The sequence below is a fragment of the Acomys minous genome (genome assembly GCF_964271855.1).
Source record: "Acomys minous genome assembly, chromosome: 12".
Taxonomy (NCBI): Eukaryota; Metazoa; Chordata; class Mammalia; order Rodentia; family Muridae; genus Acomys; species Acomys minous.
Genome location: NC_140493.1, coordinates 6495032 through 6510400, shown reverse-complemented (window position 1 = coordinate 6510400; position 15369 = coordinate 6495032). Strand labels below are relative to the sequence as shown.

Genomic DNA, 15369 nt, shown 5'->3' with positions numbered 1-15369 from the left:
TTCAGGAAACGTGCCTGCTGGTCTAAAGACCAAAGCCTTCTTAGCACTGAGCTATCTGGAGCACATGATAGCTCCGGAAGTACCCGGAAGACAGGTCAATGTGCGTGCTCAGTATCGATTTTTTTTTTAATGGATTCTAGGATATATCATCAGCCATATTCTTTTGATCCTCAGCTCCTACTTAATTCTTAATTAAAATTATAATATACGTTAAGGATGGTGGGTGAAGAGTCCTCCGAACTGAGGATTAAACAAAGCTCTCGTTTGTGTTGCCAAAAAGGACGAATCTTGCTGTCTCCCTTGGCCGACCTCTGTGGTACCTCCGAGCTGGCCAGTGCATCAGCGCATGCGCTCTTGTGCCTGGCTGTTTGGGATGGACAAAAAAGCCAAACCTAGCGGAGCCTGCGATAGCGTTGGGAGAAGGGCAGAGTGGCCGATCTCATCCTGGCTTCCCAGCCGTAGTGAGTCACCGAAGAAAGCGCCAGTGTTGTCTCATGGAGATTTCCACCCACTGGTGAAGTATTTATTAAATTCTTGCCAAATATTCCAAATCACAAGCTATATTATTATTATCGCTATGCAAATGAAACACCATAGGCATTCGATTTCTATTCCTGATCTAATTTCTGTGAAAACATAAAGACATAATTAAGACCTAGCACACTGGTTTCCTAAGGTACTATATGTTATTTATATGGGTACGTATGGTGCTTTTTGAATTGTGTTTTCTTGCTTTGGAAGAAGTTACTTTATTTGTCTAGACCTATCGTTCATTGTCCTTTGCCTGTGGTCTCCGAGGTCTTCGGGGTCTCCGGGGTCCAGTCTCCAGGGTCCAGTTCCGACGCAGCTGTCACTCATCGCCTGACATTCTGCTCTCAGGACAGACGTCACTTCTAACTGGCTTCTAAAAGTCAGAGGCAAAGACTAAAATCCTCCCTTCCCAGAGCCAGCCTGTCAACTGACAAAGAGTGACTAAGTACCCAAACACTGACTTCTCCCTGGAGACCAGGCAGACAACCAGGACCTCGGAAGGGATACAGGTCACATGAGATCATCTGCTTGTACAAGAAAGAAAAAGAAGTTACAGAGGTTGAAGGGGATAGGATTGGTGTTTTGAGTTAAATAATAATAATAATAATAATAATAATAATAATAATAATAATAATAATATTTATTATTAATTCTTGACTAAGGGACCAATCAGGCCTCTCTCTCTCTCTCTCTCTCTCTCTCTCTCTCTCTCTCTCTCTTTTTGAGGTCATGGATAAAACATTAATATGGATTCTTAAGAGGAGGACCAGAAGAAGAAATTACACAAAAAGAAGAGAAAAATGCCCAGCCCTTGGTAAGGCTCTGACTGCAGCTTTGCACTTACGTGAAGTCGGCCCTTGTCTCTGGATGTCCTTAAGGATCAACAGTTGTCAGAGTCAGTGATAACTTTAGGAATTGTTGAGTTGAGAGGCCTTCCCACCTGGATGTGTGTCAGAGCCTTCCGCACTGTGGAAAAACATCTTCAGATGCACAGATTCCATTCCCAAGTTGCCTGGGTCTGGGAAGCCGTTTTTGCACAGCATTTGTACTTTGCTGAGGAAGAGAGGGGTGTTGAAAGGGTTAACACACTGCCCTCACCCCCTCAATTGCCTTATCAGTTACTCCCAGCTTAATCTTTATTGGCTGTATGCCCAGGCCAGGGTGAAAATGCATCCTTTTTTGGGAGACATCCCGGGATAGTTTTATTTTAGTTTTTATGATAGAAAAGGAAGGAAATACTCAATCAAATTAAGACAAAATTCTATGTATACATTTGTGGGTATAGTTGAATAGAGAAGTTTATAGCTATAAGTTTGCATTAGATAAAGCTACACTCTCAGATAGGCTGTGGTGGAGCTTGCCTTTCATCCCAGCACACTGAAGATGGAGGCAGGCTAATCTCTGTGAGTTAAAGGCCAGCTTGGTCTACAGAGCTAGTCCTAGAACAGCCAAAGCTACACACACACACACACACACACACACACACACACACACACACACAAATCTTGTCTCAAAAACAAACAAACAAAAAGGTGAACTCTTCTTTTAGCAGGGTGCAGTGCCACATACCATTAATCTCAGCACTTGGGACCAGAGACAAGCGGATCTCTGTGGCCAGCCTGGTCTACAAGAGTTCTAGGACAGACAGGGTTACACAGAGGAACCCTGTCACCACCCTCCTTCTTTCACAGGGTCTCAAGTATCCCAGACAGGTCTTGAAATCACCATGTTCCTGAGGACAGTCTTGAACCCCTTTCCTGACCCCCCTGACTCTACCTTCCAAGTGTTCAGATGACAGGAGTACCATAGCTAGTTTTGCTGGGTATCAAACATAGGGCTTTGAGCATGCTAGGCAAGCACTCTACCCCTGGGCTAAATTGCAAATCCCCACCCACCCCCAAACAATGACCATACACTTTATTTATTTATTTATTTATTTATTTATTTATTTATTTTTGTTTTATTTTTTGGATTTTTTTGAGACAGGGTCTCTCTATAGCCTTGGCTATCCTGGAACTCGCTCTGTAGACCAGGTTGGCCTTGAACTCACAGAGATCTGCCTGCCTCTGCCTCCCAAGTGCTGGATCAAAGGTGTGTTGACACTTTTCTGGCCAACTAGGCACTTTCTGCATTCTCATGTTTGTCTATAAGTTTTGAAAGATGCTGGTTTTATGAGTTTTCTACCCCATTGCTGGTAAGAGTATTAGGTGCAGAAAAATGAATTATACCACAGCCCGAGTTACAGGTAAATCAGGCTTCCATTTTTATATGAAGAAACAGAGAGAAACGGTGTTCTATGTGGCACAATAGGAAAATTATTATGATTATAATGAAATGGGAAATTCCTGATACTCAAGTTAATGCTGGACCCCGAGCCTCGTCAGACACATAAGGCCACGAGTCGGAGGTCCTGCATTCTATTGTGTCCTCCTGGCAGTGACTGGCTCTATGGTTCACTCTAATGTATGTTCTCTCTCTCTCTCTCACCAAACAGAACTTCCTGTCTGATCATGAGTCAGCATGCTGGGAGTTTGTAGCCCAGGGAACTGCTTCCCTGGTGATGGAGATAGGGAACCTAGCTGTCAGTGTAAATACCTGCATCCCAGTGTGGCGGCTCAGAAGCTCTGGAGGAGAAAAATGTAAGAGACAAGGAGAGAAATCGCTTCCCCATCTCCCCAGTCAGTAACTGTAGTTGCACATCACTGTTAGGTTTGCTGGGGAATCACACTAATTCCTCTTCCTACAAAACATGCCAGATCTCTTTGGAGACGAAGAGTCTCCAAACAGTCTAAGACCAGCAGCCTTGAGCCTGAGATTTTGACTGGTCTGAAGTTTATCTCAGGGGGCCACCGTAGCTTGCTCTTTTCTTTTCTTTTCTTTTTTTTCATTTGGAGCAGAGAAAGTGCTCCTTGAGTTTGGTGCAGGACAATTTAGGGGCATTTTTTGGTTTTGTTTTAATTTTTCTGATGCCATTATAGCAAGTCACTGAAACAAACAAAGCCTTGTAATTGACACGGGACCTAAGCCACAGACACACAGCTGTGGCTTGCCAGGAGGCTCCAAGGTTCCTGTGTCTGTTTGTTCTGTTCTCCAAGGAGCAGGGGCACTCTGACCCTTGATTCAGTCTGTCTGTCTGTCTGTCTGTCTGTCTGTCTGTCTGTCTCTGTCTTTCTCTGTGATCACTGGAATGTTAAGCTGTGTTGGTTAGTTAGAGTTTATGCTTAGAGAAAAGTCTGCAGAGCTTACCCAGCCTTCCTGACCATGTTTCTATGCTGTTGAGGGAGCTTTGAGCTTTTAGGTGTTGGGCTGTTCTTACTTAGTCAGCTAGATAGTGATTCCTTGAGTCTATTATCATTTGTTAAAAATTTAATATGTCCACATAGACTAGTGAGTCTCCTCACATGTTTTCCAGGCATGTGATTTCTTCTCCTAATTTCATATGTACTTCTAAGTGTATGTTACATGCTCACAAACTCACATCTGAACACTGACAAATACGTTATGCAGTTGGCAGCATGTTTTGTATGCTCTTCTGTTCTGAATCCCGACAGATCTTGGCGGTCTACCCATCTAAAGGCTCGGGCTCAGCCTCCCACCAGGGCAGGCATTTAGCTTGTTTCAAGCAAAAATGCACTTTACCTGTGAGGATGTATTTATAGGAATAAATGCTGGGAGTCAGTTTCAGGTTCAAACAAGTTCAGTGATTATTGTCAGATTGTCTTCCAGGGAATTATGCTAATTTACATGCCCACTAGTAATTGCAGAATGTGCTTCTTAAATATAAATATTAATCAATTGCTAATCAAGGTTAACATTTTAAATATTTAACCTTGGGGCTGGAGAGATAGAACAGCTCTTGGCAGAAGATGGTAATTCAAACTCTAGCCAGACCACTTCCACCTACCTGTAACTCCACCTTCAGGGGGCCAGACCTCTTCTTCTGGTCTCTACATGCACATGTGCACATGTGCACACAGAACCACACAGAATCATATGTATACACGTGATTAAAAATAAAATAAAATCTTCAAAACAATTTTGACCTTTGCCAACCTGATTGTTGAGTGGTGATCTTACTGTGGCTTAAATCTGGAGTCTTAAGAATTACAAATGGTTCACTTCTCTTTGGAGTTATTACTAAAGGTTGTTTTTTTCCTCTTGATATTTTCATGGTTTCATGTTTCAATTTTAATATTTAATTTTATGTGTATGCATGTGTGTCTGGGCATATGGCTGTGTGTGCCACATGAGTGCTGGATCCTGTGGAGGTCAGAAAAGTGTTGGAATTCCTTGGAGCTAGAGCTACATGCAGGCATAAGGTTACTGTGTAATTCAAATGCTGATTTCTGTACCCCTAATATCTGGTTCTGAGAATCTCCTGTCTCAATGTTGTGCAAAACCCTGCTCCCCAATTTTTCCCTAATATGCCAATAAAGTAGCTTACACGCAGTTACCGAGCAAGGGAGAGAATAGAGCTGGACTTCCTGCCAGCCAGGGGAGGAAGAGTTGGAAAAGGGAGTAGGGGATTGAGCCATAGGAGACATCAGGAAAGGAGCTGGAGCAAGGAAAGCTACAAAGTGCAAGTATCTCTGGGATGTATGCTGGGAAGAAGCCAAATTAGCTTTGAATATTAAGAATAGAGTAATAACTGCTCAGTTCTTGTGCTGTGAAGCTTGTTAATATAACAGAGTCTCAATTATTTGTGTGGTAAGCCAGGTTAAGAAAGGAGCAAACAACAGTTACTATCAAAATAACTTTAACATTTTGGTACCCAATGTGGGGCGCCACCTGTAGGCTTTGATCTCTTTAAAACCTACCTTATTTGGGGTTCTTGAATGCCTCTACTTCCCGTCCAACCCACGTACCCTAGATAGGAGAGAAAGAAGGTTAGTAGGGACAGTGGAGGTAGACATTTTTATACTGAGTTCCTTGGGGGAAATTATATTCCTCGTTGTCAGGGCTTCAACAGCAAACACAGCAGCAGGAACAAGCAGCAACAGGAACAACAGCAGGGAGCCAAAGCAGCCTAATCAAAGGTTTTTTTCTGGAGCATTTCTAGGACCATCTCAAAGTGAAGCAATGTGCGGCCAAGTGCTGTGAAGTGATGCCTCTCTGGTGTTTTTTTTTTTTCTCTCCTATTTATATCCTCTCAGAGTCCCTACCAGGATGTTTTCCAACTGGCAAAGGCCACGCCCCTGCATGAGACTGTTCTTAGCTGACAAAGATCACACCCACTCTCAGGAGTCTGTTTCCAGCAAACAAACATTACATTCCCTCACAGGAGTCAGTTTCACATCTCACACTTAGGATCAAAATGAAAACATGCTTATATCGACTACAGTTACAGACAGTTGTTAGCTGCCGTGGGGGTGCTGGGAACTGAACTTGGGTCATGTTTCTATTTTAGTCAAATTGGGCTATGTCGGTTGTGGGGAGTGAAGTGGGAGTCCACAGAAGTCTGTGAGGGTCTTCTACACACTTGTCAAATCCTGTTCAAGGCAGCTCTGAGACCAGAGCTTTGACTCTAATTTACAGAAGGAACATTGGGCTTTGGGGAAGGCATGTGGTAGCATGGACTTCATTCTCAGTATATGTGCAGTAATGGTACCTGAGGGCTTTTCATAAAGATGGCCGCGTGGGCAATGCAGTGCTGTGAAAGTGGTAAAGTCGATGAGATAGTCAAGCATTTCCCGTGAACTGTAAGAACTGCTTTTATCATTCATGTTGTTTCACCATGAGGCAATGGGGGTGGGGTGTGAGGGATGGCATTTACAAATCCAATGTGGAATAACTGAACAATGTTTTAAAAAAATATGCCTGTGCATGCGTCTGTATCTACGTATACATAAGTGTATGCCTTATGTACTTGGGAGCCTCTAGAGGTCAGAAGATGGTATCAGATCTCCTGGAATTGTAAACTGTCAGACAAGGGTGGTAGGGAATGACCTCAGTCCTCTGCCATAGCAGCAACTTCTCTTGGCTGATAAGCCATCTCTCTAGCTCCCTGGACAGACTTTTGATAACTGTGTCGTATTGATGTCATCTTATAAACCCTGCAAGTGCAAGACTGGGAACTGTACTAGTCCTTTTCTGTTGCTGTCATAAATATGCTATGGCCAAGGCAACTTCTAGAACAAAGTGTTTATTTGGGCTTCTAGTTCCAGAGAAATGAGTTCATCCAAGCATGGCAGCAGAGCAGTGAAGGACAGGCAGGCATGGTGGCAGCAGGAGGAAGCCGAGAGATCACATCTACTACAAACATGAACCGGAGAAAGAAAACTGGAAGTGGGGAGAGGCCATATGCTCTAAAAGCCCGCCCCCAATGATGTACTTCCTCCGGAAAGGCTACACCTCCTAATTCTCCCCAAACAGCACCACCAAGTGAGGACCAAGTGTTCAGGTGCCTGAGCCTATGGGGGGGGGCTTTCTCATTTGAAGAGCCCCAGGAACTTCTACTGAAGGCAAAAAAATGCTCAAAGAGAGTATAAAGGGTATGCGGGGGAGTCACTGATAAGTTCGACAGAAGTCTGTTGTATTTTTCTTTGGCTCTTTGCTGGCCATTTGGGTCTTTATCTGTAAATGTTCACAGGCAGGATGATGTCAGGCTCTGGTTATGAAACACCCATCGTGTTAAACAGCTAAAACAGACAGATTTTTGATGAATTCCAGGAAGTTTGCTGACTGGTGCCACTGGGAGTTCATGGACACCAGGCTTCCCGGAGCCCTCCACGCTGTCGGACGACCCGGCTATCCCAGGCAGCCCCCTCCTTCCTTCTTAGCCTACCGGAGTTCACTTCTCTTGTCAGTTTGCATTTCTACTCCTTTGGTTGTAAGAGCGCAGCTTTGGTTTTGTAGTTTAGGACTATGCATACACCTGTATCCTGAATGTAAATACAGCCCTGCTGCTGTGTGTGTGTGCGTGTGTGTGTGTGTGTGTGTGTGTGAGAGAGAGAGAGAGAGAGAGAGAGAGAGAGAGACAGACAGACAGACAGACAGACAGACACACAGACACACAGACACACAGACACACAGAGACAGAGAGACAGAGAGACAGAGACAGAGACAGAGACAGAGAAACAGAGAGAGAGGAACAGAGGGGGGTCTTCCTCTGTAGCACAGGCTGACTTCAAACTCATGAGAATCCTCTTGATTCAGCTCCTGAGGGCTAAGATTACAGCTATGAGTCACCATTATCTTTCCCTTCTCCTAGAGGCACCCCAGGGCTGGTCTTTCCCTCGCTCACCTGTATTTCATCACCTCCCGTATCTGTAGGAACTCTGGCCCCTTTTGTATCCTTTCATTTGCGTTGACCTCTCCTTTCATGTCAGTGCACAGATGTCCTCGGGAATCGTGTATCAAAGGCAAACGTGCAGAGGCCTTGCATGCGCCTTCTTTCCTCCCAGAGAGAGCCAAGACTAGTTGAGTTGGTCTACACTTTCTCTCCTCCACCCTCTTACTTCAGTCACTGGGATCTCAACTTGCTGCTGTTCTTGCCATGTCTGAGTTTTCATTTGTTGCTGTCCTTGAAGTTGGGAGCACTTTTCAGTGTTCACCATTCTTCCTTGCTAGGACCTTATTCTGCCCGCTACTGCGGTGCTCCAGGACCTTTGCCCCCAGCCCATGCTCCAAGGCCAAGCGTCTCCTCATTTTTCACACGGTGTGGGCTCGCCACACCCATCTATTCTAGAGCAGCCAGCTGTGGTTTTATAGTGTTTACAGTCAGCAAGACCCAGATTTTACTTTTGACCTAGTCTTAGAAGTTTTGTTATCCGGATAAGGCACTTGACATGTATAGAATTAACTTTCTTATCTTTAAAATGGGCATAATTGTTCTGACTCATAGACCTGTAGTTGGGAGTAAGTTAAATTCCTTATGTTTCAGAAAATATGTCATTCACTGAGTCAGCAAGCAAATCTGAGCCCACACAGGGACTATATATAAGCTTTTGTTTTAACTACCACATACAGTAAGAAATATGTTTTATAATCTCACCTAGGAAACATACATGGCTTTCCTTGGCAAATTCTTGTTTTCCCAGTCTGATGTGATATACATTGTTACTTTCTCCTGTCTTTCAATAAAGCATATCGGTTAGAAGGAGGCTGTGGTGGTTTGAACATTGAATGCTCCCCATAGGCTCAAGCGTTTGGACTTGGTCTCCAGTTGGTGGCGCTGCTTGGGGAGGTGGTGTCGCCTCGCTGGAGGAAGATGCTCTTGGGTGAGCTCAGAGTTCATAGCCTCCTCCTCACACTTCCACTCTCTGCTTCTTGTCTACGGCTGGGGATGTGATTTCCCAATTTCTGTTTCAGAAATTCTCTATTTTGTGCTTGTTGGGCATCTGCAAATAACATCCCGTCTGCATGGAATTCCTTTTGTCCCATCCTCTTCCCCTTTCAAATGGCATCCGTTAGTATCCAGTGTATCTCCTCCCAAGGCCTCCCTACCTGCCGACACATGCTCATCCCTGTCACAGCATCGACTATGCCGCAGTGTCATGGCCTGCGCACAGATCTGTTGTGAGCATAGGGATCAGTCTGTCATGCTTGTTGCTACATCTCCAGCATCTAGTACAGGGATGACATGTGTTAAGTTAATTAAAAAGAAATAACCGGGACTCATGGGTTATTGTTGGCCCTCTATTATGAGCTGTTGGCTCATATTAACAGCTAGTATAGTTTAGCTCTTATCCCACTTCCTCTTGCCTTTAAAGCCGTGGGTTCTCAACTTGTGGGTCAAGACCCTCCTGGTGGAGGGGTGTGTGTGTCACATATCAGAAATTTACATTATGACTCATAACAGTAGCAAAATTACAGTTACCAAGTAGCAGTGAAGGTAAGTTTATGGTGGGGGTCACCACAGCATGAGGAACTGTATTAAAGGGTTGCGACATTAGGAAGGTTGAGAACCGCTGATCTAAAGGCAGGCGTTGTCATTTTCATTTTACAAATTAAACATGGAGGTCCATGAAAATCTCTGATAACTCTCTGAGGTTACACAACTCTCAGGTGACAAAGTTCAGACAGCCTTGGCTGCCTATGCCAGATGTAAGCTTGCTCGGGAACTTTGTTCTAATGGAGCCTTCAAAGAAGGGGTATTCAACAGTTGTTTTGAGCTGAGCTGCTACCCATGCACTTAAAGGGGCCGGATCTCATATTCTAGGCTTGAAATGAAGTCCCAAACCAAACCAGGCTTTGCTCTTCAGTTTGTCTGTGACAACCTCAGGAAGCTTTTTTTTTTTTTTTTTTTTTTTTTTTTTTTTTTTTTGGGTAATAAAAGACCAAATGTCCTAGAAGGCACTGACAGAGCAGAGCTCCGCAGGAGGGGCTTCCTGTGTGTCAGAGAGGCTGTATCTGTGGGAGGAAGGAAGTCCTGAGATTGGGAGCTTATGGGTGGGTCATTCTCTGCTCCAAGGCATTTTACGTTCAGTTGTAATTACTATCTGGGGAGTGACCCTGTTTTTTTTTTATCTTACTCCAGGAACCACCACCCAGAATTGTGATCCCTGGGTTTACATCGTCATTGCACTTGGTGGAAATTCTGGGGGATGGCTGTCCTAGTCCAGTGGTTTGACTTGACTCCAGGGGTTTTGAATGTGTCACTTTAGCCTGTGCCTGTCATCTTTATGGCAGGTGGAGAGGTAAATAGAGTGCCTTTCATTTGTAAAACTCCAGACACCCGGCCATGGTTCATTTCTCTTATTCTTTACTACCTCCATCTTCAGCAAGAGGATGCCCATTGTTGGTTCTTTCATGAGAAGGACAACAGAAGCCAGGGAGGTTAATTGGCTTACGTCAGTGTAACATCTGGGTTCCAGCCACTCAAGTCGTTTCATCTTACTGGGGAAGAAATGCACACTGTATACTCAAGGAGCCATACTGCTTTCATGAATATTCATTTTTTCCTTCAACAACTGTTATGGGGATCTACTATGTATCAAACAGCAAGGCAGTAGGGAAGAAGACAAAAACATTGTCAAGGAACTGGCAGACTGCAGAAGTGGGACAGATGAAATCATGGAAATGTATGTGTATTACATGTATCTGCAGCAGTAATGTTCTGTAGATAAAATATAGGTGACAGGATAGGTGTTTGGGGCAGATGAAATAATTACAGAAGCAGGAGAAGCCGGGTTTCGCAAAGCACGGCAAGAACACTCCACACAGCAAACAGCTGTGATAAAGCCACAGACAGGAAGGAGAATGCTGTCACATGGACCATGGTTAGGATGGCTATCAGCGCATTTATGGTGTCAAGGATGTCCTCAAAGGCCCCCAGCTGGTGACGTTACTGAGAAATGATTGGCTCATGAAGGTACTAATTTCATCAATGGATTAATCTATTGATGGGGTATTAGGAAGTGGACTAGTCCTTCCTCAAAGGTCACTGGGGACAGGGAAAGACTGCTCTCTGTCCTTCTACATCCTGGCTACCATGAGGCGAGCCACTTTCCCCTACTATGGTGTTTCTGTCTTACCACATGCATAAAAGACAGGCTAGCCTACCATGGATTGGAAGTCTCGAAATTACAAGCTCAAACAGTGCTTCCTCTAACTTGTTTATCTGAAGGATTTTGTCACAGAGATGGACAACCGAATGGCAGCTTTAAGGAGGAGCGATGGAAACCTCCTGTTTGTTTTCATAAGATCTCTTGGCTTGTTGTGCAGAGGCGAACTGAGGGAGACAGGATGACACGGGGAGAAGAGGAAGAGATTACTTCCGTGGTCCAAGGGAGTTGACTTCTGAGCGTTGGCCTTGTGTCCGATGCTGTGGGAGCATCTCATACACGTGTCTTAACACCCAAGAGTCCTGTGATGTAATAATTACTACCTGTACTTTTCAAATGTCGATGCTAGAAGGACCAGTGGAAATCCCTACCTCACCTGAGGCTAGTCAACCTGGGTGACAGAAGGGTTCAATTTCATTAATTTTAACGAATGTACTATTGAATTGTCTTTTTGATCTTTGGTGTATCTTCAGAGTCTAGTGGAATGTTGCCCGTGGACGTCCCCAGAGACTCTCAAACTGCTACACTCCCCCCCAGGGTGGTTTAAACAGGAATGTCTACCATAGGCTCTTGCAAGTGAACACTTGGTCCCTAGTTGGAGGCAGTGTCTGGGAAGGTCTAGGAGGCATCGGCTTGCAGAATCAAGAGTTTAAAGCCTTGCCCTACTTCTAATTTTTTTTCTCTCTCTCTCTGCTTTGTGGTTGTGACTGAAGATGTGAGCCCTCAGCTCCTGTTCCTGGTACCTTGACTGCTACTTGCATGCCTCCCACCATGATGGAACCATATCCCTATAGAACAAATACAGTCAACCAAAACCAAACCCCTCTTTCCATAAGTTGCTGTTGGTCATGTTCTTTTATCGCACCAACAGAAAAGTAACTCATACATACCCCTAACCAACTCATTGTCTTCTGTACCAGCTAATCTTCTGTGTGCCCCAGTCAGACTAGCAGTAACCTAGGATGGATACTCTTCCATCGTCTCTGTTTGTCCTCTGTCCTCCCTCATTAACTGTGTCCATTTAAACTCACTGTCCATTCTATTTCCATTTCTCTGTCCCATTTTCCATTCCATTGCTTTGGTGCCAGTCCTTTAAACCATTCCAGTAACCTGCTGTCCCTTCCCATTTCTAGCTGTCTTCACCCACTGCAATCTATATTTATTCCATTTCTAGATTAATTTCTCATTCTGAACCCAGATCATGTTGTTACTGTCCTTTTCAAAAGACAACATGCCTTCCTTTCATTGTGGGTGTCGGAAGAATTGGGTATTTTGCTATTCCAAGAAGATTGATTTTATTGTAGCATTGGAATTATTATTATTATTATTATTATTATTATTATTATTATTATTATTATTATTTTTTTTTTTTTTTACCAATAATCCTCACCAAGTCTAACTTATCCTGCGAAGAGGAAGGTTAGGAGCACGCAGCTCAGCAATCCTGACTGAGCTATGTAGCATCAATGGGGTGACGTGATGATGAGGTACTGTATTCAAGGGCCATTAAAGTGCCTCCATAGCCTCCTAGTTGACGCAGCAGCTCCAGGAAGCCACTGTGTTGGCTTGAACGTATCCAAGCACAAAAGAGTTCTCAGGCATATAAAGTTCAAGTTGGCCATAGCCTTTTTGATGATACTTCAAAAAGAAAAGGAGCTTTAATTTTTTAAAATTAAAAACTAGCACACCAAGTTACAGATTTCTGGATGGCATTTTCTAGTTTTGATTGATCCTCTTCCTTCATCTTCCTGTCCTTCACCAATACACTTCCAGCCTCCAGCAGCCCCTGTCACTTTCACGTCTCACATATTCTGTCACCCTCCCCTTCCCTTTCCTAAAACCTCTTTTCCTCTCTTATGGTTCTCTTTATAGTTGCGTGACTTATACCCATCTCACTCCAATATTAATGCATAGGTATAAAAATTAGTAGCTAAGATCCTGATGTGAGAGAGAATAGCCAATATTTTGCTTTCTGACAATAGTTATTGATCTTACCCATTTGAGTTTGAGATACCTCACTTAAGTAATAATTCCCAGATCCGTCCAGTTTCATGAAAATTAAATTTTTTTATGGCTCAAAGAAGGCTATTGTATATACATTCACGAGTTCATTATCCATTCATATTTTTTTATCCATTAATCTGTTGATAAGTATCTTAATAGGGCTTCTATTGTTATGATAAAACACCCATGACCAAAAGCAAATTGGGAAGAAAGGGTTTACTTCAGTTTACGCTTAGGTCACACTCTATCACAAACTCAAGACAGGAACCTGGAGACAGTAACTGAATCAGAAGCCAAGGAGGAGTTCTGCTTACTGGCTTGCTTCTCATGCCTTGCTCAGCCTGCTTTCTTATACAATGGAGGACCACCTGCCTAGGGGTTTGTACAGCCCACAGTGGCCCGGGGCCTCCCATGTCAATCATCAATCAAGAAAATGTCCTCATAGGCCTGCCTACAGGAAATCTGGATGGGAGGCATTATTCTCAACTGAGATTCCACTTCCTGGATAATTCTAGCTTGTGCCAAGCTGACAAAAACCTAGCCAGAGCAATGGACATCTAAGATGATTACATTTCCTTGCTCTTAGGAATGGAGCATCAGTAAACCATGGATATGCAAGATCTCTGTGGTAGGATGATTTGGGGACTTATGCCAAAGAGTGGTGTAGCTAGATCCTGTGGTAGTGTTGTGAGCAATAGCTATCCATAGTGGCTACCAGTTTCCACTTTAACTAGCAGGGAATAAAGTTTTCTTATTCCCATCTTCACTAGATTTTATCATCCTTTTTTGGCAGTTGTAGTCCAAAAGAGGCTCCAATTCCCCAAACCCCAAAAGGCATCTAAATATCCAGGCATGGCCTCAACCTAGACCGTAGGAGGAATTCTGGTGGTTAGAGAAAAGCCAACATTCCTCAGAAACTTGGGAAGCCAGTTCCCCTCTACCAAAAGGAATTGTTTCCCTTGTCACTGGCTGAAGGGACAAAGGGCTCTCTGTGGTGCCTGTTAGCACACCAGAGTGCACGCTGGCCTCCAGGTTCCCTCAGTCTCACCACACTTGTTACACATTTCAAAGTCGGTGCTGGCATCCCAGCCCTCCTCGCCCTTTCCTAGCTCATGGGCTTCCCTGGCCCCAGGTGCTCGTTGGCTGTATTGTCCCTAACCCTGCTATTTTCACTATTCTCCCCCCCCCTCACCCCATCTCTCTGCTCTGCTCCTGCTTTTATGGCCAGGTCCACATGTTCAGTCTACTTTCTTCTGTCTCTGCTCTGGAGTCTTCTAGATGCCTCTGGCTGATCCTCTCTCTCTCTCTCTCTCTCTCTCTCTCTCTCTCTCTCTCTCTCTCTCTCTCTCTCTCTCTCTCTCATCTACAATTAAAAACCTCTCCTTACCCATAACATGGGTTGTGGTCGTGTGATCAGTTTGTACTAGCCATTTTAACTGAGGTGATCTGGAATCTCAAAGTACAATTTGGATTTTCCAGTTGGCTAAGGATGCTGAACATTAAAGAAACAAAACCAACTCTGACTATGGACCACTTTTGTCTCTTCTTCTGAGAGCTGTTCGTTGGCCCATGTATTGATTGGTCATCTGTGCACCTGTGTGCACCTGTCTGTTCATGTATGCGTGCTAATTCTTGTAAGTTCTTTATGGACTGTCGTTATTGGCCCCCTGTCTGAAGACAACAAACTTCTCACATTCTGTAGGCTGTCTGTTCACTCTGCCCATACTTTCCTTTATGTGTCATGCCCTCTCATTTCCTGATGTATCCTTTCCTGTGCTATTGAATCCTACTCAGAAAGTCTGGCCTGTTTTCTGTATCTTGAAGTGGCTTTCCTTCAGATCTTTCAACGTTCCAAGTTTTAAATGAAGATTTTTTGATCCATCTTTTCTTGTTGTGGTTAATTTAAAAGTAAGGCCTAATAGATATTTATTATTAGCCTAATTATTATTATGGTGGTATTTTTTTTTTAACCTGCTAGCAATCAATGAAGACACAGAGACACCTGTTACATGTAAAAATAGCCTTGGTTCACCTGGGGCAGGGCAGATATTAATCCCCTAAGCTACCTCCCATATTGGGGCAGGTATCCCATACCCTGCCCCAATCCCACGTCATCTGCTTCTAATAGTTTCTATCACCTCACCCATGGCAGCCGCCCTTCTTCTTCCTGCTCTTCCTTCTCTGATCTCTGACCCAAGAAACTCTCTGTTAGACCAGCCAGAGAACACTAGCCAGGCCTGTCCCATTTGCCCTGTCTGGGTGTGTTGGCTTTTTATTGGTCAAACAGGAATAAGTTCTTAGGCAAGGTTATAAGCATCTGGGCAGCAAC

The 15369-nt window shown here is 44.0% G+C and overlaps 1 long non-coding RNA gene across 1 annotated transcript in view; it reads left to right on the top strand.

Annotated features, from left to right (window-relative positions):
* LOC311579086 overlaps nt 1–15369 on the top strand; it is a 55997-nt gene that overhangs the window by 28587 nt on the left and 12041 nt on the right. The window contains exon 3 of the long non-coding RNA XR_014773049.1: nt 281–514. This is a non-coding gene — a long non-coding RNA (uncharacterized lncRNA). The remainder of the gene's footprint in view (nt 1–280; nt 515–15369) is intronic.